General features: G+C 39.0%; 1 protein-coding gene across 2 annotated transcripts in view; it reads right to left on the reverse strand.

Annotated features, from left to right (window-relative positions):
- The window catches only part of NPAS3 (neuronal PAS domain protein 3), a 954232-nt gene that overhangs the window by 453122 nt on the left and 485100 nt on the right, over positions 1-16010 (reverse strand). The window lies entirely within an intron of this gene.

Consider the following 16010-nt stretch of genomic DNA (forward strand, 5'->3'; position numbering starts at 1 on the left):
CTACTGCTGCTGCTGTCGCTTCAGTCGTGTCCGACTTTGTGCGACCCCATAGATGGCAGCCCACCAGGCTCCCCCGTCCCTGGGATTCTCCAGGCAAGAACACTGGAGTGGGCTGCCATTTCCTTCTCCAATGCATGAAAGTGAAAAGTGAAAGGGAAGTCGCTCAGTGTCCGACTCTTTGCAACCCCATGGACTGCAGCCCACCAGGCTCCTCCATCCATGGGATTTTCCAGGCAAGAGTACTGGAGTGGGGTGCCATTGCCTTCTCCATATATAAGGTTAGAGTAAACTAATTAAGATATTTTCCTTGAACCAAAACCTCACACGTATAATTCTTAGCCCTATGCAGAGTCAAAAGAAACAGAGTAGACTTTCACCATTAAATCAAATGAAACTATGTCAAAAGCACAAGGAAGGGAGAATTCAGGATGGAACCTGAGCTATCTTCTGCTTGATTCAGCTATGGTTGTAATATTTATGATCTAAAGGAGCCACGATTCAGCCTTCATTATAGATGCTGCCACAGAGCCTGCTAATTTAGGTAAAATATAATCTGCAAGCTAGTTGCCTGAATAAAGTTCATAGACTCTTCACTATCCCTTTCTGACTCTTCATTCTTACAACACCCAAGTGAAACAAAGCCATGTCAAAGGTTAATCAGATGCTTCCTGAGGACTTGCAAGGGTAAAGTCATTCAAGAGAGACAAAGAAACTCATACAGAAGAAGAAGGCACCTAGTCTATGAAGGTGACACTGGGTCTTCAAGTCCTTTGCTTATAATTTATCTGGGGAGATAGGATGAAAACAGAGAATAATTAGTGCTATGAAAAGTGCCTGATACCTAAATGGTCTTTAATTAATGCTCACTAATGAATAAAAAAAGAATGACTGAGTGAATGAATATATGAAAGTACTAATAAAGCAATATACAATAAATGACAAATTTCAGGGGACTAGGCCATCCCAGGGGACTGGAGAGAACAAGGAAGACATTACTGAAAAGGTGGAATTTGGCTAAGATTTTAAGGACAGGTTTTAGACATGTATATGTGAATATATATATCTATATATATATTCACATTTATATTTACTGTATTAACTGGTCTTTGGGCTTCCCTGGTGGCTCAGATGGTAAAGAATCTGCCTGCAATGTGCAAGACCTGGGTTCAATTCCTGGGTTGGGGAGATCCCTGGAGAAGGGAACGGCTACCCACTCCAGTATTCTGGCCTGCAGAATTCCATGGACAGAGGAGTCTAGCGGGCTATAGTCCATGGAGTGGTAAAGAGTCAGACACAACTGAGAGACTTTCACTTCATACTAATTGGCTTTTATCAGGTAATAATAAACTTATACTGAGTGGTAATGTATACAAGGAATTCATTTACCGAGATAAAGAAAAATAAAACAACAAAACTTTAATTGTAAAATCATATTATTCTTAGATAGCTAATGGTTAATTCTGGATAAATGCCCTCAAAATGAAGATAGGAATTATGCTTCTGATATTTCCACCTACTGCCAAATATGAATGATAATATTTTCCATTGTCACTAAGGCACCGACATAACTAATATTAAAGTATCTATTGATTACAAAATGCAAAACAGTGATAATAACTCTTGATATGACCCTTCACAAATTCACTAAACTCTAAAGAAGTTTCTTTGGTAGAAAAACCAACACTACTTCAATTACCTTCCAAGAGATCTCTGCTATTTGCAATTCTCTTATTGCACTGCTGCTAATGTTCCACATGTTTGCCATGACCAGTGTACTAAACACTGTGAAAGCCTAGTTTCTTATCATTTTCAAGCCTGTAGAATCTGCTAATAATTTTTTGCTATCAACTAGTTTGATGGTTCCTACACTGAGGAATGAAAGTGATCTCTTCCTCCATCCCCATCACCATCTAGCTGCAAGCATATTTTAAGGACCAGTGGGACCTCTGAATATATTTTAAATGTCTGGGTAATGATAAAGAACAATTTGCAAGGCAAATGCATTTATCAGCCTGATCTCTTGACCTAAGGTTTTGAAGATGCTTGCTGAGAACTTTGGGCATAAACACTGGTCTTTGGATCTCTACTGTCTTCAAAATTCTAGTTGTGTTATTTTCTTTGGCTTGGGAAAAGCAGCAACTTAAAAGATTCATAAGATAAATATGAAAAAAATAGCATAAATGAAGATACGCTGGCATGAAAATAATTCATTCAACAACAGGATTAGTAAAAATGAGCAAAAAAATTCTAACCATTAATAACCAGAAAAGTAGCAAAAGCTTAAGATTTTGTCCTCTCCTAGTCAAAAAATAGGAATCTTAATCAAAAGTTTGGAATTATAGAGGAAGATCTTTCCTCTGATTTGTTACATTAATCTTCACCAAAATTGTACTTTAATTCTGGATAGTGCAAAGAGTGACATTAAGTAACTGTGTTCTAGAGGAAAAGAAATATATACTGTGCCCCTCTAGTAAAACTGTTTTTAAATTCTAATAGAATTTCAAGGTTATTATCTATTTCAGATCAACAGTGGGGGTCAGAGTTCACAGCAGCCAGAATTTACAAACCTCCAATGGGTTTTGATTGACAGCAATCAGCATCTCTTCAGCATCACTGAGGGAACAAAGTACAGGTCAAGACAGCGGGCGATTTCATCTGTCATTTTTAATTATCTAAATGATATTCACAGACAAAACCTTTCCCATCCATCAGGGCATCACATTACCATAGACAATGTTTGTTTAAAGAAGAGGCCATAAAATCAAACAATTATGAATGCAGACAAGCCTTGCTATTGACTGCATAAATAATCAAGCAAGAGTTTCAAAACTCTCTGCTAATGAATTGGTAGATTGCTGGCAGGAAGTGGCAAGTAATAATATAGCCAACAGTCTAATGTTCTTATTGACTTTTACTGAAGCTTGACTACAGTCTCAAAGATTCAAAAATGACGTCAAGTGAGGTTTCCATAGGAGCAGTATTGATAGCAGTACACAGCTAAAATACAAGTAGTTAACTCTTGACCTGAAGGTAGGACCAGAGATCCCCCGAGAGTGCTGAAATGCTTCCAGTGTAATATATCATGAACTGGGCCAACAACCGTAGGGACCCTGACAGCATTAACACACAGGCAAGGGGCCCTTCTTTTGCCACATGTAACACAGAAATCTTTAATAATTCAGCAGCAGCCCTGAAAATTAACAATATTTCAGTGTGTTACATGAGTAAAGTTTTCTACACCCCCCTCCCTTTTTTTTTTGGCAACTGTGAAGGAAGAGTATACACCTACAAACCATGAAATTGGTAGCAGCTAGCTGAAGTGGAAAGACCTGCAAGCACTGAGGCTCCAAGATGGCATTAACAGTCCAACAGAACTTGAAAGATGTAATGCATAGTTGCGAACAATGTCTATCCTCTGCTAATGTCTGCCCTCCATAGAAATGCAAATTAGTGGTATCTGTCTTTGTAGCCACCTCCTTATTCCTTTATTTGACCATCTTCATAAGGAGTCTCTCCTTTTTGCTTTCTTTTTTTTTTTAAACTATCAATAAATAGGGTGACCCCAGCTTAAGAGATACCATTCTGATGTCTTACGGAAAATGACCAATGAATAACACGCACCTGAGTAAAACATCTTGATATAGAAACAACCTTATTAACAAGCTGCTAACTGACAGACATTACCCATTACTTTCCCACTCATCACTTATCTCAATATACAAAATGCTGTCATACTGTTTAGTACAAAAGCACTTTTAAAACAAACATATTTATCTTGAAAAATATATTTCAGAGAAAGGAAAATTTCTTGATATCACAAAGAAGGATTTAAGGGAACGAATTTACATCTAAGAGTTGACCCCAGCAAATATGATTTCCTGCTTATTAGCAAGTCACAGTCCACAGTCATGGCCACGAGACTGATAGGCTCGTTCTCTGCCATTAACCTCCAGGTGTAAAGTACACATTTCATGAATTGAGAAGACATGGAATAGCAAAGGAAGAGGAAACATGGAGTGGAGGAAGGCAAGATTCAATGGACAGAGTGAGGGGTTAAACAGGATAACATGAATGGTAAAATCTGTCTTTGTTTTAATAGAGACTGTGGAAACTGCACACTATAACACAATTTCATCAAGCAGCTTCTAGGGGTTTTCCAGGCTTCCAGACCTTTTGGAAATATGGAAATAGTCATCAAAGAATACAAAAGAGTGTTCTACTATTAAAAAAAAAAAAGATACTGATACATGTCTTGGGCTGATAAATTCCTAGTTCAATTCTGAGCTTCACTACTTTTTAAGCTATTATTGCATTGCTTATTATATTAAAATTTGTGTTAAAAAAATAAAAAGCATAGTCACCAGCATCAGAGAGACCTACCACAGGCCCTATCTTCATCAAGGGACCATGATCCTTTTTTTTCTTATCTACAAAATGGGAATGCTAACAGCTATTTCACTGGGAGGTTGTGAACATTAAATACTCAGTTATATAACACCTAACAAATGCTCCGGAGAAGGCGATGGCACCCCACTCCAGTGCTCCTGCCTGGAGAGTCCCACGGATGGAGGGGCCGGGTGGCTGCAGTCCACGGGGTCTCGAAGAGTCAGACTCGACTGAGCGACTTCCCTTTCACTTTTCACTTTCATGCACTGGAGAAGGAAATGGCCACCCACTCCAGTGCTCTTGCCTGGAGAATCCCGGGGACGGGGGAGCCTGGTGGGCTGCCGTCTATGGAATCCCACAGAGTCGGACTGAAGTGACTTAGCAGCAGCAGCAAATGCTCAGTAAATAGTAACCCCTTCCTTTCTCTTTTAGTTTATATTTGCTTAATATGTGCATGTTACAATCCACAGATAATTCTCAGAGCAGGAAAAATGAGCTGCTTTTTATTTCTGTATAGACTATGGCAAAGGCATCATCATCTACATATCCTTGAACTATTAAGATAATCTATTAGTCAAACTAACTTTCTCAAAAAATACACAATCTCGTAAGAATTGCAGTAATTTAACTTGTTTTCTTGGGGATTCTCTGGTAGTCCAGTGGTTAGGACTTCACAAGCACTGATTGGGGGACTAAGCTCCTAAAAACCATGTGGCCAAAAAAATAAATAAAATTAAAAAAAATTAATTAACTACTTTCTTTAAATTGAAAATGTTAATCCTAATCTGAAAATAAAGCTTGAGAAATGTTTCAGATGCTGATTTATTAGGAACTATTTTTATTCAATAAAAGGATCATCTTCATCTATACGACTATTCTCTTATTCATTTGAAATTCAATTAGTCACTTTTAAATTGTGGTATGTTTGGGATAAAGTATATCTGGGAGTTTGATCCAAGACCTTCTGCTGCCATCAATACACCAGGGGTGAACATTTCTCTGAAGTTCCGGAAGAGCCAAGAAAAATAACATGGCATCCCATAGGATTAACTGCAAGGTTATTACCACTGGCCTCACTTTGTGCTTTTTTTTTATATATGACCATAAAAATGTCAACGCAATGTCTTCTCAGCCCTGGAAAGAAAAGATCACCTCTCTTTTTCTGATTCTTTCTCTCTCTACTTCTCACTCTCTTCTCTCACAATCAAAAATTAGAAGAGCTTTTGAGATAGAATGAACCTGAATGAAAATTAAAGTTAATAATGTTGGTAGTTAATTAAGACATGGACCAAAGGTCATGGACTTCTGCTTTCTCTCTCTCTTTTTTTAAATTTTTATTTGTACTTTATTTTACTTTACAATACTGTATTGGTTTTGCTTTCTCTCTTTTTAAATCCCTTCTCTTGTCTCTTAATATTTGATCATTTGCTTTGGTATGATGATGTTTCAGATATCTGTGCCTTGCTATCCCGCTTATTATTACCTTCATGGACATTAAGTAGTTCAAATGAATACATAATGTAAATGGCAGGGACTTCTGAAGAACAAAACCTGTAAATGTTCCAATGTACACATTCGTGAAAGAAAGTGCAGGAAATATGGTGTGACTTTTTAGATCACTTTAAGACAAAGAGCTACATTTTGTAAATTAAATGCAAAAGATGGGGGGCATGCAATTATTTTCATTTCAAGAGAGTTCAGGAACGATATGCAATGACAAAATAAGAAAAACAAACAAAAGGGTGTCACCCTTCTATTCCAAGTGTAAGTATAGATTCTAGATCCTAAAAATGCAATGGAACATACAAACACAGATGCATACTTTTCTCCACGTTTGAAAGACAAGAACATAACAGCACAAAATTCCAGGTATATTCCAGGCAAAGATTAAAGCGAAGGAAAATGCATTTAGAGGGGGGCATCCGTCGTCTACATACTTGGTGCAGAACACCCTACAAATTGGCTATTAGACCTGCCCTCATCTCTCTACAGATGCAGCCACAGCTGGACCAGATCTATAATGTAATAGGGGGATGAGGTGTCTTTGGATAAGGGCCAGCATCTTAATTCCTGTTGAAAGAAATATTGCTGATAGAAATATTGACTGCTAAATTATTCTGAAGCAAGAACGCATTCTTCTTTTCTCTATCACTCTAACTTCTGATATAGTAAGCCACAGTCTCCTACATTTTTTTCTCTAATTGCTATCTGCAGGGGGGCGGCATTCTTTCTACTGTATTATTGCTAGGAATCTTCTTTGCATCTTTGTCCGCATGGCAAAAGACAAGGAGAACTGGGTACCAAAAGTCCGAAAGGAAGCTTGTGTTTTTCTGCCATAAAATACAACCACACCTAATTAAAAATACTCAAAGTATAATAATTGTTTGTCTTTATTACTGAGCAACTGTATTCTGAATGGATGAATCCCTTTCTACCTATCTTGGGTCAATTTTACCCATCTCTAATTTACTCTATCCAGACTCTGAAAATCCAGCTTTATTTCTCTTTTTAAACATGAGGCAGTCTAGATGACATCTGAAGAATAAAATTCTTTCCATGCAACAACATTCGGCTGACAGATGACCATATGACACCCTTCAAACAGTACAATATGTCACTATCAGAACACGACTGCTGGGAAGTGTATATTCAAGGTAATATTTAATGTTCAAGTCAAAACATAATGGAATTATACCAGCACTTAGTATGAACACACATAAAGAGAGGAAACAACATGCCTCACTTAAAAATTATGTGTTTGGGTTACAAAAAGGAGAAAAATTGTTATATTTTATAAACAGGAGTCAGCGAATCATGTCTTAGCTCTAAAATGAAATGCAAAACAAATATAAAGCTTGTTTTTTTCCTAAGATGAAGAAAAATGATAAAGTTAACCTCTTTGCTTCCTCTTAATGTCACACTAAAATTTATTCCTTAAAATTAAGATTGCGGCAGCCCCTGCTAACATCACTGCAGCTCTACTCGATTCAAGGGCTGCAGTGGTGCCATTCCGTAAACGACAAGATGAAGGAAGAACAGACTTGAGGTGTTCAGTTCTTTCACTTTTGAGGGTGAACTTAAAATTTAATATGAATTTCCTTTTCTAATAATGCACAGATTTTGAGGGTGACAAGGAAGGCCCTATTGCATTCTTGTGGCAGGTTCTACCTGCCCTGGGGTCAAGCTGGTTTCAAAGGTTTCTTGAGAGAAGTGACTTGGTCATTACTAAAAGTATACGTATAATTTCTAAAATAAAGTACCTATGGTAGAATGTTTCATGACATTTGCTCCAGATGACTAATATTTTTATATTCCAAATGAGTTAACAATGATCCCTCATTTTGTTTTAAAGTGTTATCATTCTTTACCTCCTTATACAGTCTTGCTAAGAGTATGTTCTATATCTTGACCAAGACACCTGTCTTTTTAAGGACAGAATACTCTACAGTGTCTTTTGCAAGACTGTTCCTTTCATTAGCTCTGTGAAGCTTAAGGGTCTACTGCATAAGCAGGGGTGATATACACCATAAAGGTGAGATCCAAGAATGATGAAGATAAAAACAGTAATAAAGGCACCAGATTTGAAGCCCTTACTATTTGCCAGGCATTGCACAAAGGGATTGTCATGGATTATATTATTTAATTCTCAAAATCTGTCTTAAAATGTGAGATCTCAGGAGGGGGGTTCAGGATGGGGGGGGACACATGTATGCCTGTGGCCAATTCATGTTGATGTATGACAAAAACCATCACAATATTGTAAAGTAATTATCCTCCAATTAAAATTAATTAAGTTTTAAAAGTTTTTTTTTTTTTTTTTTAAAGTGAGATCTCGTAAGTACTACACAGAGCACAGTCTTCCTAACAGGTTCCCTGGGTTCAAACTTGAGCTCTACCATTTGCTATTTCTATGTTAGAAAGGGTTATTTAACTTTTCTAAACTTTAGTTTCCCAGTCTGTAAAGTGCAATAAGATGATTTTTTTTTTCTGAAACATGTCCCAATTCTGTCTCTACTGTAATCTCACCATCACCTCCCAGTTCAGGTTTATCACCTTTGCCTGAGACTGTCCTGACTGCTGTTGGTTGTTCCCCCTGCCTGCATGCTCTTTTTCCTCTCCTATTTACTCCCAGGAAGATCCCAACTAAGACTTCAGGTTTAATTTTTTTCATGGCTCTTCACTGGCCTTCAGGGTAAAGTCAACCCCTAAGTACTGGCATTTGATTTCAACCTGATCTTCGATCTAGACTTCCCTCCTGACCCTCTTTTACCTGCCGTGCTGAAGTCACTACCTGAATGCCCCTCTCCCTTATGCATATGCTCCTTGAAGGAGGGAGATATCTTGCTGAATATCGCCAGGACCCAGCTCTCAAGTAGCACAAACAAGCATTCAATAAGTGTTTTTTTGGGAAAAAAAAAAATACATGCACGCCAATGTTCACTGCAGCCCTGTTTACAACAGCCAAGACATGGAAACAACTTAAGTGTCCATCAACAGAGGAATGGAAAAAGAAGAAGTGGTACATATATACAATGGAATATTACTCAGTCATGAAAAGAACAAAATAATGCCATTTGCAGCAATATGGATGGACCCAGAGATTATCATACTAAGTGAAGTAAGTCAGAGAAAGACATATATCATAGGACGTTGCTTATATGTGGAATCTAAAACAGAAAAAAAGGATACAAATGAACTTATCGACAAAACAGAAATAAAATTAGAGATATAGAAAACAAACTACCCCTGCTTACCAGAGGGAGGGGGGAAATAGAAGCTTGGGATTGAGATATACACACTACTATATATAAAATACATAACGAATAAGGACTTACTGTATAGGACAGGAAAGTCTACTCAATACTCTGTAATGGCCTATATGGAAAAAGGATCTAAAAAAGAGTGTGTATATGTATATGAATGGTGCATGTGTATGTATATGTGTGTATTGGTTCAGTTGCTCAGTCGTGTCTGACTTTTTTGTGGGCCCCACAGACTGTAGTCCCCCAGGCTCCTCTGTCCATGGACTTTTCCAGGCAAGAATACTGGAGCAGGTTGCCATTGCTTATTCCAGGGAACCTTCCCGACCCAGGGATCAAACCCTCGTCTCTTAGTCTCCCACATTGGCAGGCACCACCTGTGAAGCCCATGTATATGTATAACTGATTCATTTTGCTGCACACCTGAAACTAATACAACACTATAAATCAACTACATTCCAATTAAAATAAAATAAAAATAAAGAAAAAAAACAAGAGTAGATGCCAACACTAACTCTTCTATAGTCCTCAGGCCGTATCCCCCCCAGAACTACTTCTTAACATCTTTGCAAAGCCCTGAACTTCTGGTCATGCCATTTTTTCCACTTGGGGTGTCTTTCTATCCTTTTCTACTTGGTAGAACCACACTCACCCGTCAAGCCCTGCTCAAGGATCCCACTGTCTGTGGCATCTTCTCTGATTCTCAGTGGAGAACTCAATCTTATCCTTCAAGGTTTCCTTTACTCTGAGTTTTCCATGACTTTATTTCTATATTTACTTCCTTAGCCTGACTGGCAAAGTTCATGAGAACAAGGACCATAATTACTTCCTGGTATCTGTGGTCTCTAATTGCAGGGTCTAGCACTCAATAAATAATTACATAAATGTCCACATGATGTATTAGCATGCAGATAAGTGACAAACAAACTGTTATTTCATTGAGAGGCACTTGTGATGTGGAACCTACCACTACACCAATCCTTTACTCTGGGAAGTTTGGGGGACCACCTGGCATCATCTCTTCCCTTAGCTCTTCCCCTCTTGTCCTTTCCTCTCTGTGGACTTAGGGATGAGTGCAGGGAGCCCCCAGACAACTACACTTCTGCATCTGGATGCCTGAGTTGGACTTAGTTGGCTGGCCTCTTGATATAGTTGGTATGTGTGACAGCCTGGGGGAATCGCCCCACCATTACCAATCGTTTAGGCCAGAAAAATGGACAGTCTAATACTGTGACTGGACAGGAGTGCAGAGGTTCTCCCTGGGTCAACTCCAGACCTCTGAATTTTGCCAGCACTAGGGGTAAAGTTGGAGGAGAGAATGTATTTTGCTTTACCTGGGCTAAGTACTAACCGAAACACTCAACCCCAATAGCAGGCTACATTTGTGGACGCTAGGATAGGTGTTCTCTGCAGGGACAGGATATTCTAGGGCATTAGCTCGTGAGATAGCTAAAAGTTACCATTATTCACCTGATGATTACCATTATTCATAGACTCAATTCTGGGCAGGAAAAGTATATAAATATGTGTGAAACTCTGAGTTACAGCAAGTTAAAAATTATGAGGCCATTACCCATTTCCTAACTTGAGAGGCAAGCCATTTGAAGTCCAGGTCCCTTGTTGGTTTCTCCTCAACATAAACGCTTATAAGTTAAGATCAAGGGGCCAGACTAAATCAACCCTGGCAGCACACGTTAGATCAACAGGAATACTACAGATGTGACCACAGCCAAGACCAAGACTGACAACATGCATTTAAGAATGATCTCGAATGCCATTAATGCTAAGAGTGCATACTTCCCTCACTAGATCATCTAGTTGCAAAAGAGAAGTTAGAATACATCGTTATGAACAGCACGTGCCAATGTCCAAGTGATTCCATTAATGTCAGTTACTGTTACGCAATGTTTTCCAAAGCCTGTGAACTTCTACAGGCAAGCTTAGTAAATGTTTTCACAACTCAACTGGAAAGTAATTATAATAAAATAAACAATGCAATTTAACAAATGTCACCAAAACTGTTGATAAATAAGTTTCCAATACAGAGAAAAATAAAGAACAAACCTGGTTCTCTTACACCTAACCAGTTACCCACCAGGAATTGATGATTTCAGTAAAGATAGAAAGTTACATAAAAAAATGTTTGGAATTGCAAGTAGATATATAAATTGGCCCCAAGTGCAAACACTTGCCCATTGGTTATTCCTGTTCAAGATACTGCCTTGAGATAATAAGAAGAGATAAACCTTCTGATAAACCCTTCTCTTTTTAAGAAGGGTTCCGGGGGAATGAAAGAGATGATAAGATGAATTTTTGATGTTCAGCCACTCAGCATCCTATTGGGGCGATTATGATGAAATAAGAAATGTGCTTATTGAAAGGCAGATACTCAAATTTTATGGACTAAGCCTCTCTCTTTTTTCATCTTAAAGAGGAAACAAATTGGTTATGGTCACTATTAGACTAACCAACTTCCTAAGATAGAATATATACATCAAGAGTGTATTCACCATGCACTGATTTAAATCATTGTCCAAAATCTTTGGTTTACTTTTCCTTGAGCACTATTATGTTAGCCCTCCTACCCCTCGCCAAAGCACAATTATGTATGTGCTCATCGTGCATACACACTTACCTATGTGCACCTGTTTCACCGCCCTCCCCACCTTCCTCCAAACACGGCCATTCAGAAATGACCTAGTGAGGGCTCTTAAAATCACTCAAAGAGCCACACTGATCCTCTGAAAATTAGCTATCATAAGGCCGACATCATGGCTTCTGACAGCTGTCTCAGTAGAGAGACCCGGACATATAGCTCTGCCTCTGCCTGCTCTTGCCATGGTAGCTGTGTCAACTTGGCTGCCGACTGCTGGCATAACCCGAGCAGATGCAGGACCCATATGTGCAACTCCAGATAAGACTGCCAAAGCATCGGCATCTGGATGTCAGCCTTTCTTTCCTGGCCCCACAGCTGAAGGTTCTGTTCAACCTGATTGTTTCTCTGCTGGGGGTCAGTCTGTTCCCACCCTGTTGTGCTCACTGGTACTTCCTAGACTTCAGTGTGTTTGAAAACAATAAGCCAGATAATCACCTTACACCACAGCACACCAGGAAATTTCCCTGTTTTCTCAGCTTTTGTACCAACGTCTACCAAGGGAAATGGGAAAAAATATCAGCGCTATTTCTTCAATGCTTAATTTTAACCTCCAGTGATTAAAAACACAGGGCACAGTGTCTAAAACAGGTATGAAGTGAAAGTGAAAGAATGAGATCTAACTGAAGTAACTAACTAGGGAAACCTCCATGAAGTTGCTCAGTCATGTCCGACTCTTTGTGACCGCATGGACTGTAGCCCACCAGGCTCCTCCATCCGTGGGATTTTCTAGGCAAGAATACTGGAACGGGTTGCCATTTTCTTCTCCAGGGGATCTTCCCAACCCGGGGATCGAACCTGGGTCTCCCACACTGTGGGCAGACGCTTTACCGTCTGAGCCACCAGGGATAGGTAAGCTTATACTTGCATGCACCAAGTTTCCAACAGACGCAATTAGCGTGAAAAGAAAATGCACAACAGCAGATATATTTGTGTGAGTGTTTCTGATTCTGTGGCAGCTTCCCCCACAGCTCGGGAACAGCTGTGTGTCACAGGCACCTACCCTGAAAAAGGCAAAGGAAGGTCTTCATCTCCACATCACCTCTCTTCACTTGATCCTTTGCAAATGAACCCCCAGACAAACGTTTCCTTCCAGGTGGGAGTAACAAAATGAGAAAAAGAGATGCTTCCCAAGTGTGAATTATCATAGGTTAAAAATGTTAAAGCCTTCCTCCAGGGAGAAAGAATAGCTTGGTAATAAATTGACAATGACATGTCCTCCTGGTCATCTGTGCCAGCTTTCCCAAAGCAAAGACCCTTCTTTCTTCTCAGGCCAAACCTACTCCTTAGCAAGTAATGAACAGAATTTCCATCCGCATCTCCAGGGCGTGGCCTATGCCTCACTGAGAAAGAACCAGGAGAAATGAGCTTTGTTTGATAAATATGAATTCCATCATATTGCTAGGCGATAGATGTCAACATAAAACGCACACCTGGTATTTTTGTGAAGAACATAAAATGTAAGATTTAAATAAATACCATGCCATGACTCTGCCTGCAATGCAGGAAACCTGAGTTTGATCCCTGGGTCAGGAAGATCCCCTGGAAAAGGAAATGGCAATCCAGTCCAGTATTCTTGCCTGGAAAATCCCATGGACAGAGGATCCTGGTGGGCTACAGTCCATGGGGTTGCAAAGAGTCAGACACAACTGAGCGACTAACACTTACATACTTTTGTGCCATGAGATTGTTTTAAAAGACACAGAAACTTTAAAATAATACTGTGTGCTTTAAATAATTTGATCTGAAAATAAAGTCTCAAAGTCTGTCCATTTTATAAAAATTGAATCAAAATGCAGAATTAAAATACATGATCTCCAGGTTTTAATTTTTTGAGTATCCTAAGGTTGGTGCTTTCATTTAAAAATGAAAGTGAGCCACTTTTATCAACTATTGCACATTGCTTAAACTGAACTTGATTGCTACCAAGCATTTCAGCAAGAAATAACCTGCATTTGGTGTTTCAAACCTAATTTATAAAATATTAAAAATCTCAATCATTGCTATTTTATACATGTAAGTGTAAAACAACAAAGACAAACACAGCCATTTACTCCTTCAGTGATAGTATGCAGATCTCAAAGTTTATTTTGCTTTTTAGTTTTTTTCTTTAACACACTAGAAAACAGCTGGCATGTATTTTATTTCTAATATTGTCTTCTGGAAGAATGATTCATTTAAATAAAGCAGAAGACTATAACATATTTGTGGGAAAAATAGAAGATTAAATTTTCCTAGTTCTGAAAAACCCAGGAAAAGAAATCACCCGAGTATTTTAGGAATGTAGAAAAGCTGACCAGCCTTCATGAAGTTGAAACACCTCTACTTCTTTGTTTAATATTCTTCCTAAGTGTAGTCATGCACAAGTCTTTAGAAGGACTTGTCCTCTCTTTCAAAGGGGTTGACTTGGGCACAGTTAATCATCACTGTGATAAAGCAATTAAAGGTATTCATAATTAGGGCCAAACGGAATGTAAATAATCAGAAAATTAAGGGGAAAATGACATTATGAGGGACTGTGTTTTCTTTAATGACCTCGTGGCTGAGAAGGACATTCTCATATTGGTGCTCGGGGACTTGGTGTAACATAATGCATTAACCCCACTAGAAGCCCAGCGTGTAAATGTCCACAAGTGATAAGAATACATCTTGGAGTCATTGAGTATTACTCTCATTGACTTCTTAATAACATTGCTCCAAACATAGGAGTCAATTAATGATCAATCTGTTAGAAGTTACATGCATTCTTTATACAAATTTCAGTCCTTCTACAAACGTATCGAGTACCTATTCAGCACATAACACAGCATAAGACACAAAGATGAACAAGACATTATCCTCATTTTTGAGTTGCTTATGATCTAGCATGAGACACAAAACATAGGTGCAATTATTTTGGAATTTTTCCCCCTAAAATCACACATGGCTATGTTCATATGTATCTAAATGGGGGGATTTTTAAGTATATAAATGATAGATGGTCCTGAAAATAGTATTGCATTTCCTAAGCTTTACTCAGTTGTAAATGCAATCATTGGAATTTAGGATCCTGCCTCTAGACCTGCACCTATCATTCCAGTGTGTGTGTGTCCTTAGTCCCTTCAGTCGTCTACGACTCTTTGCAACCCCATGGACTGTAGCTCACCAAGCTCCTCAGTCCAGGGATTCTCCAGGCAAGAATACCAGAGTGGATTACCATGCCCTCCTCCAGGGGGTCTTCCCAATCTAGGAATTGAACCTGTGTCTCTTAAACCTCCTGCATTGGCAGGTGGGTTCCTTACCACTCATGCCTCCTGGGAAGTCCCATCATTCCAGATGAGGATACAGAAATTCATTGGAAATTCTCTGAGGAAAGGAACAACATCTAAATATTCCCTCAATCTGTATTTGGTATGCTTTATTATAGCAAGCTGTCATTGAATACTTGTTCAGTGTCAGTATTTAGGGTCTATATTTTTCCTGCCCCTGCTAAGTTCAGTTGCTCGGTCATGTCCAACTCCCTGTGACCCCATGGACTACAGCATGCCCGGCCTCCCTGTCTATCACCAACACTCAGAGCTTATTCAAACTCACGTTCATCGAGTTGGTGATGCCATCCAACCATCTCATCCTCTGTCATCCCCTTCTCCTTCTACCTTCAATCTTTCCCAGCATCAGGGTCTTTTCAAATGAGTCAGTTCTTCACATCAGGTGGCCAAAATATTGGAGTTTCAGTTTCAACATCAATCCTTCCATGAATATTCAGGACTGATTTCCTTTAGGATGGACTGGTTGGATCTCTTTGCAGTCCAAGGGACTCTCAAGAGTCTTCTCCAACACCACAGTTCAAAAGCATTAATTCTTTGGTGCTCAGCTTTCTTTATAGTCCAACTCACATCCATACATGACTACTAGAAGAACTACAGCTTTGACTAGATGAAGCTTTGTTGGCAAAGTAATGTCTCTGCTTTTTTGTATGCTGTCTAGGTAGGTCATAGTTTTTCTTCCAAGGAGAAATTGTCTTTTAACTTCATGGCTGCAGTCACCATCTGCAGTGATTTTGGAGACCAAGAAAATAAAGTCTCTCTCTGTTTCCATTGTTTCCCCATCTATTTGCCATGAACTGATGGGACTGGATGCCATGATCTTAGTTTTCTGAATGTTGAGTTTTAAGCCACCTTTTTCACTCTCTTCTTTCACTTTCATCAAGAGGCTCTTTAGTTCTTTGTTTT

This window comes from Oryx dammah, unplaced genomic scaffold (genome assembly GCF_014754425.2).
Source record: "Oryx dammah isolate SB20612 unplaced genomic scaffold, SCBI_Odam_1.1 HiC_scaffold_16, whole genome shotgun sequence".
In the NCBI taxonomy this organism is placed as follows: domain Eukaryota; kingdom Metazoa; phylum Chordata; class Mammalia; order Artiodactyla; family Bovidae; genus Oryx; species Oryx dammah.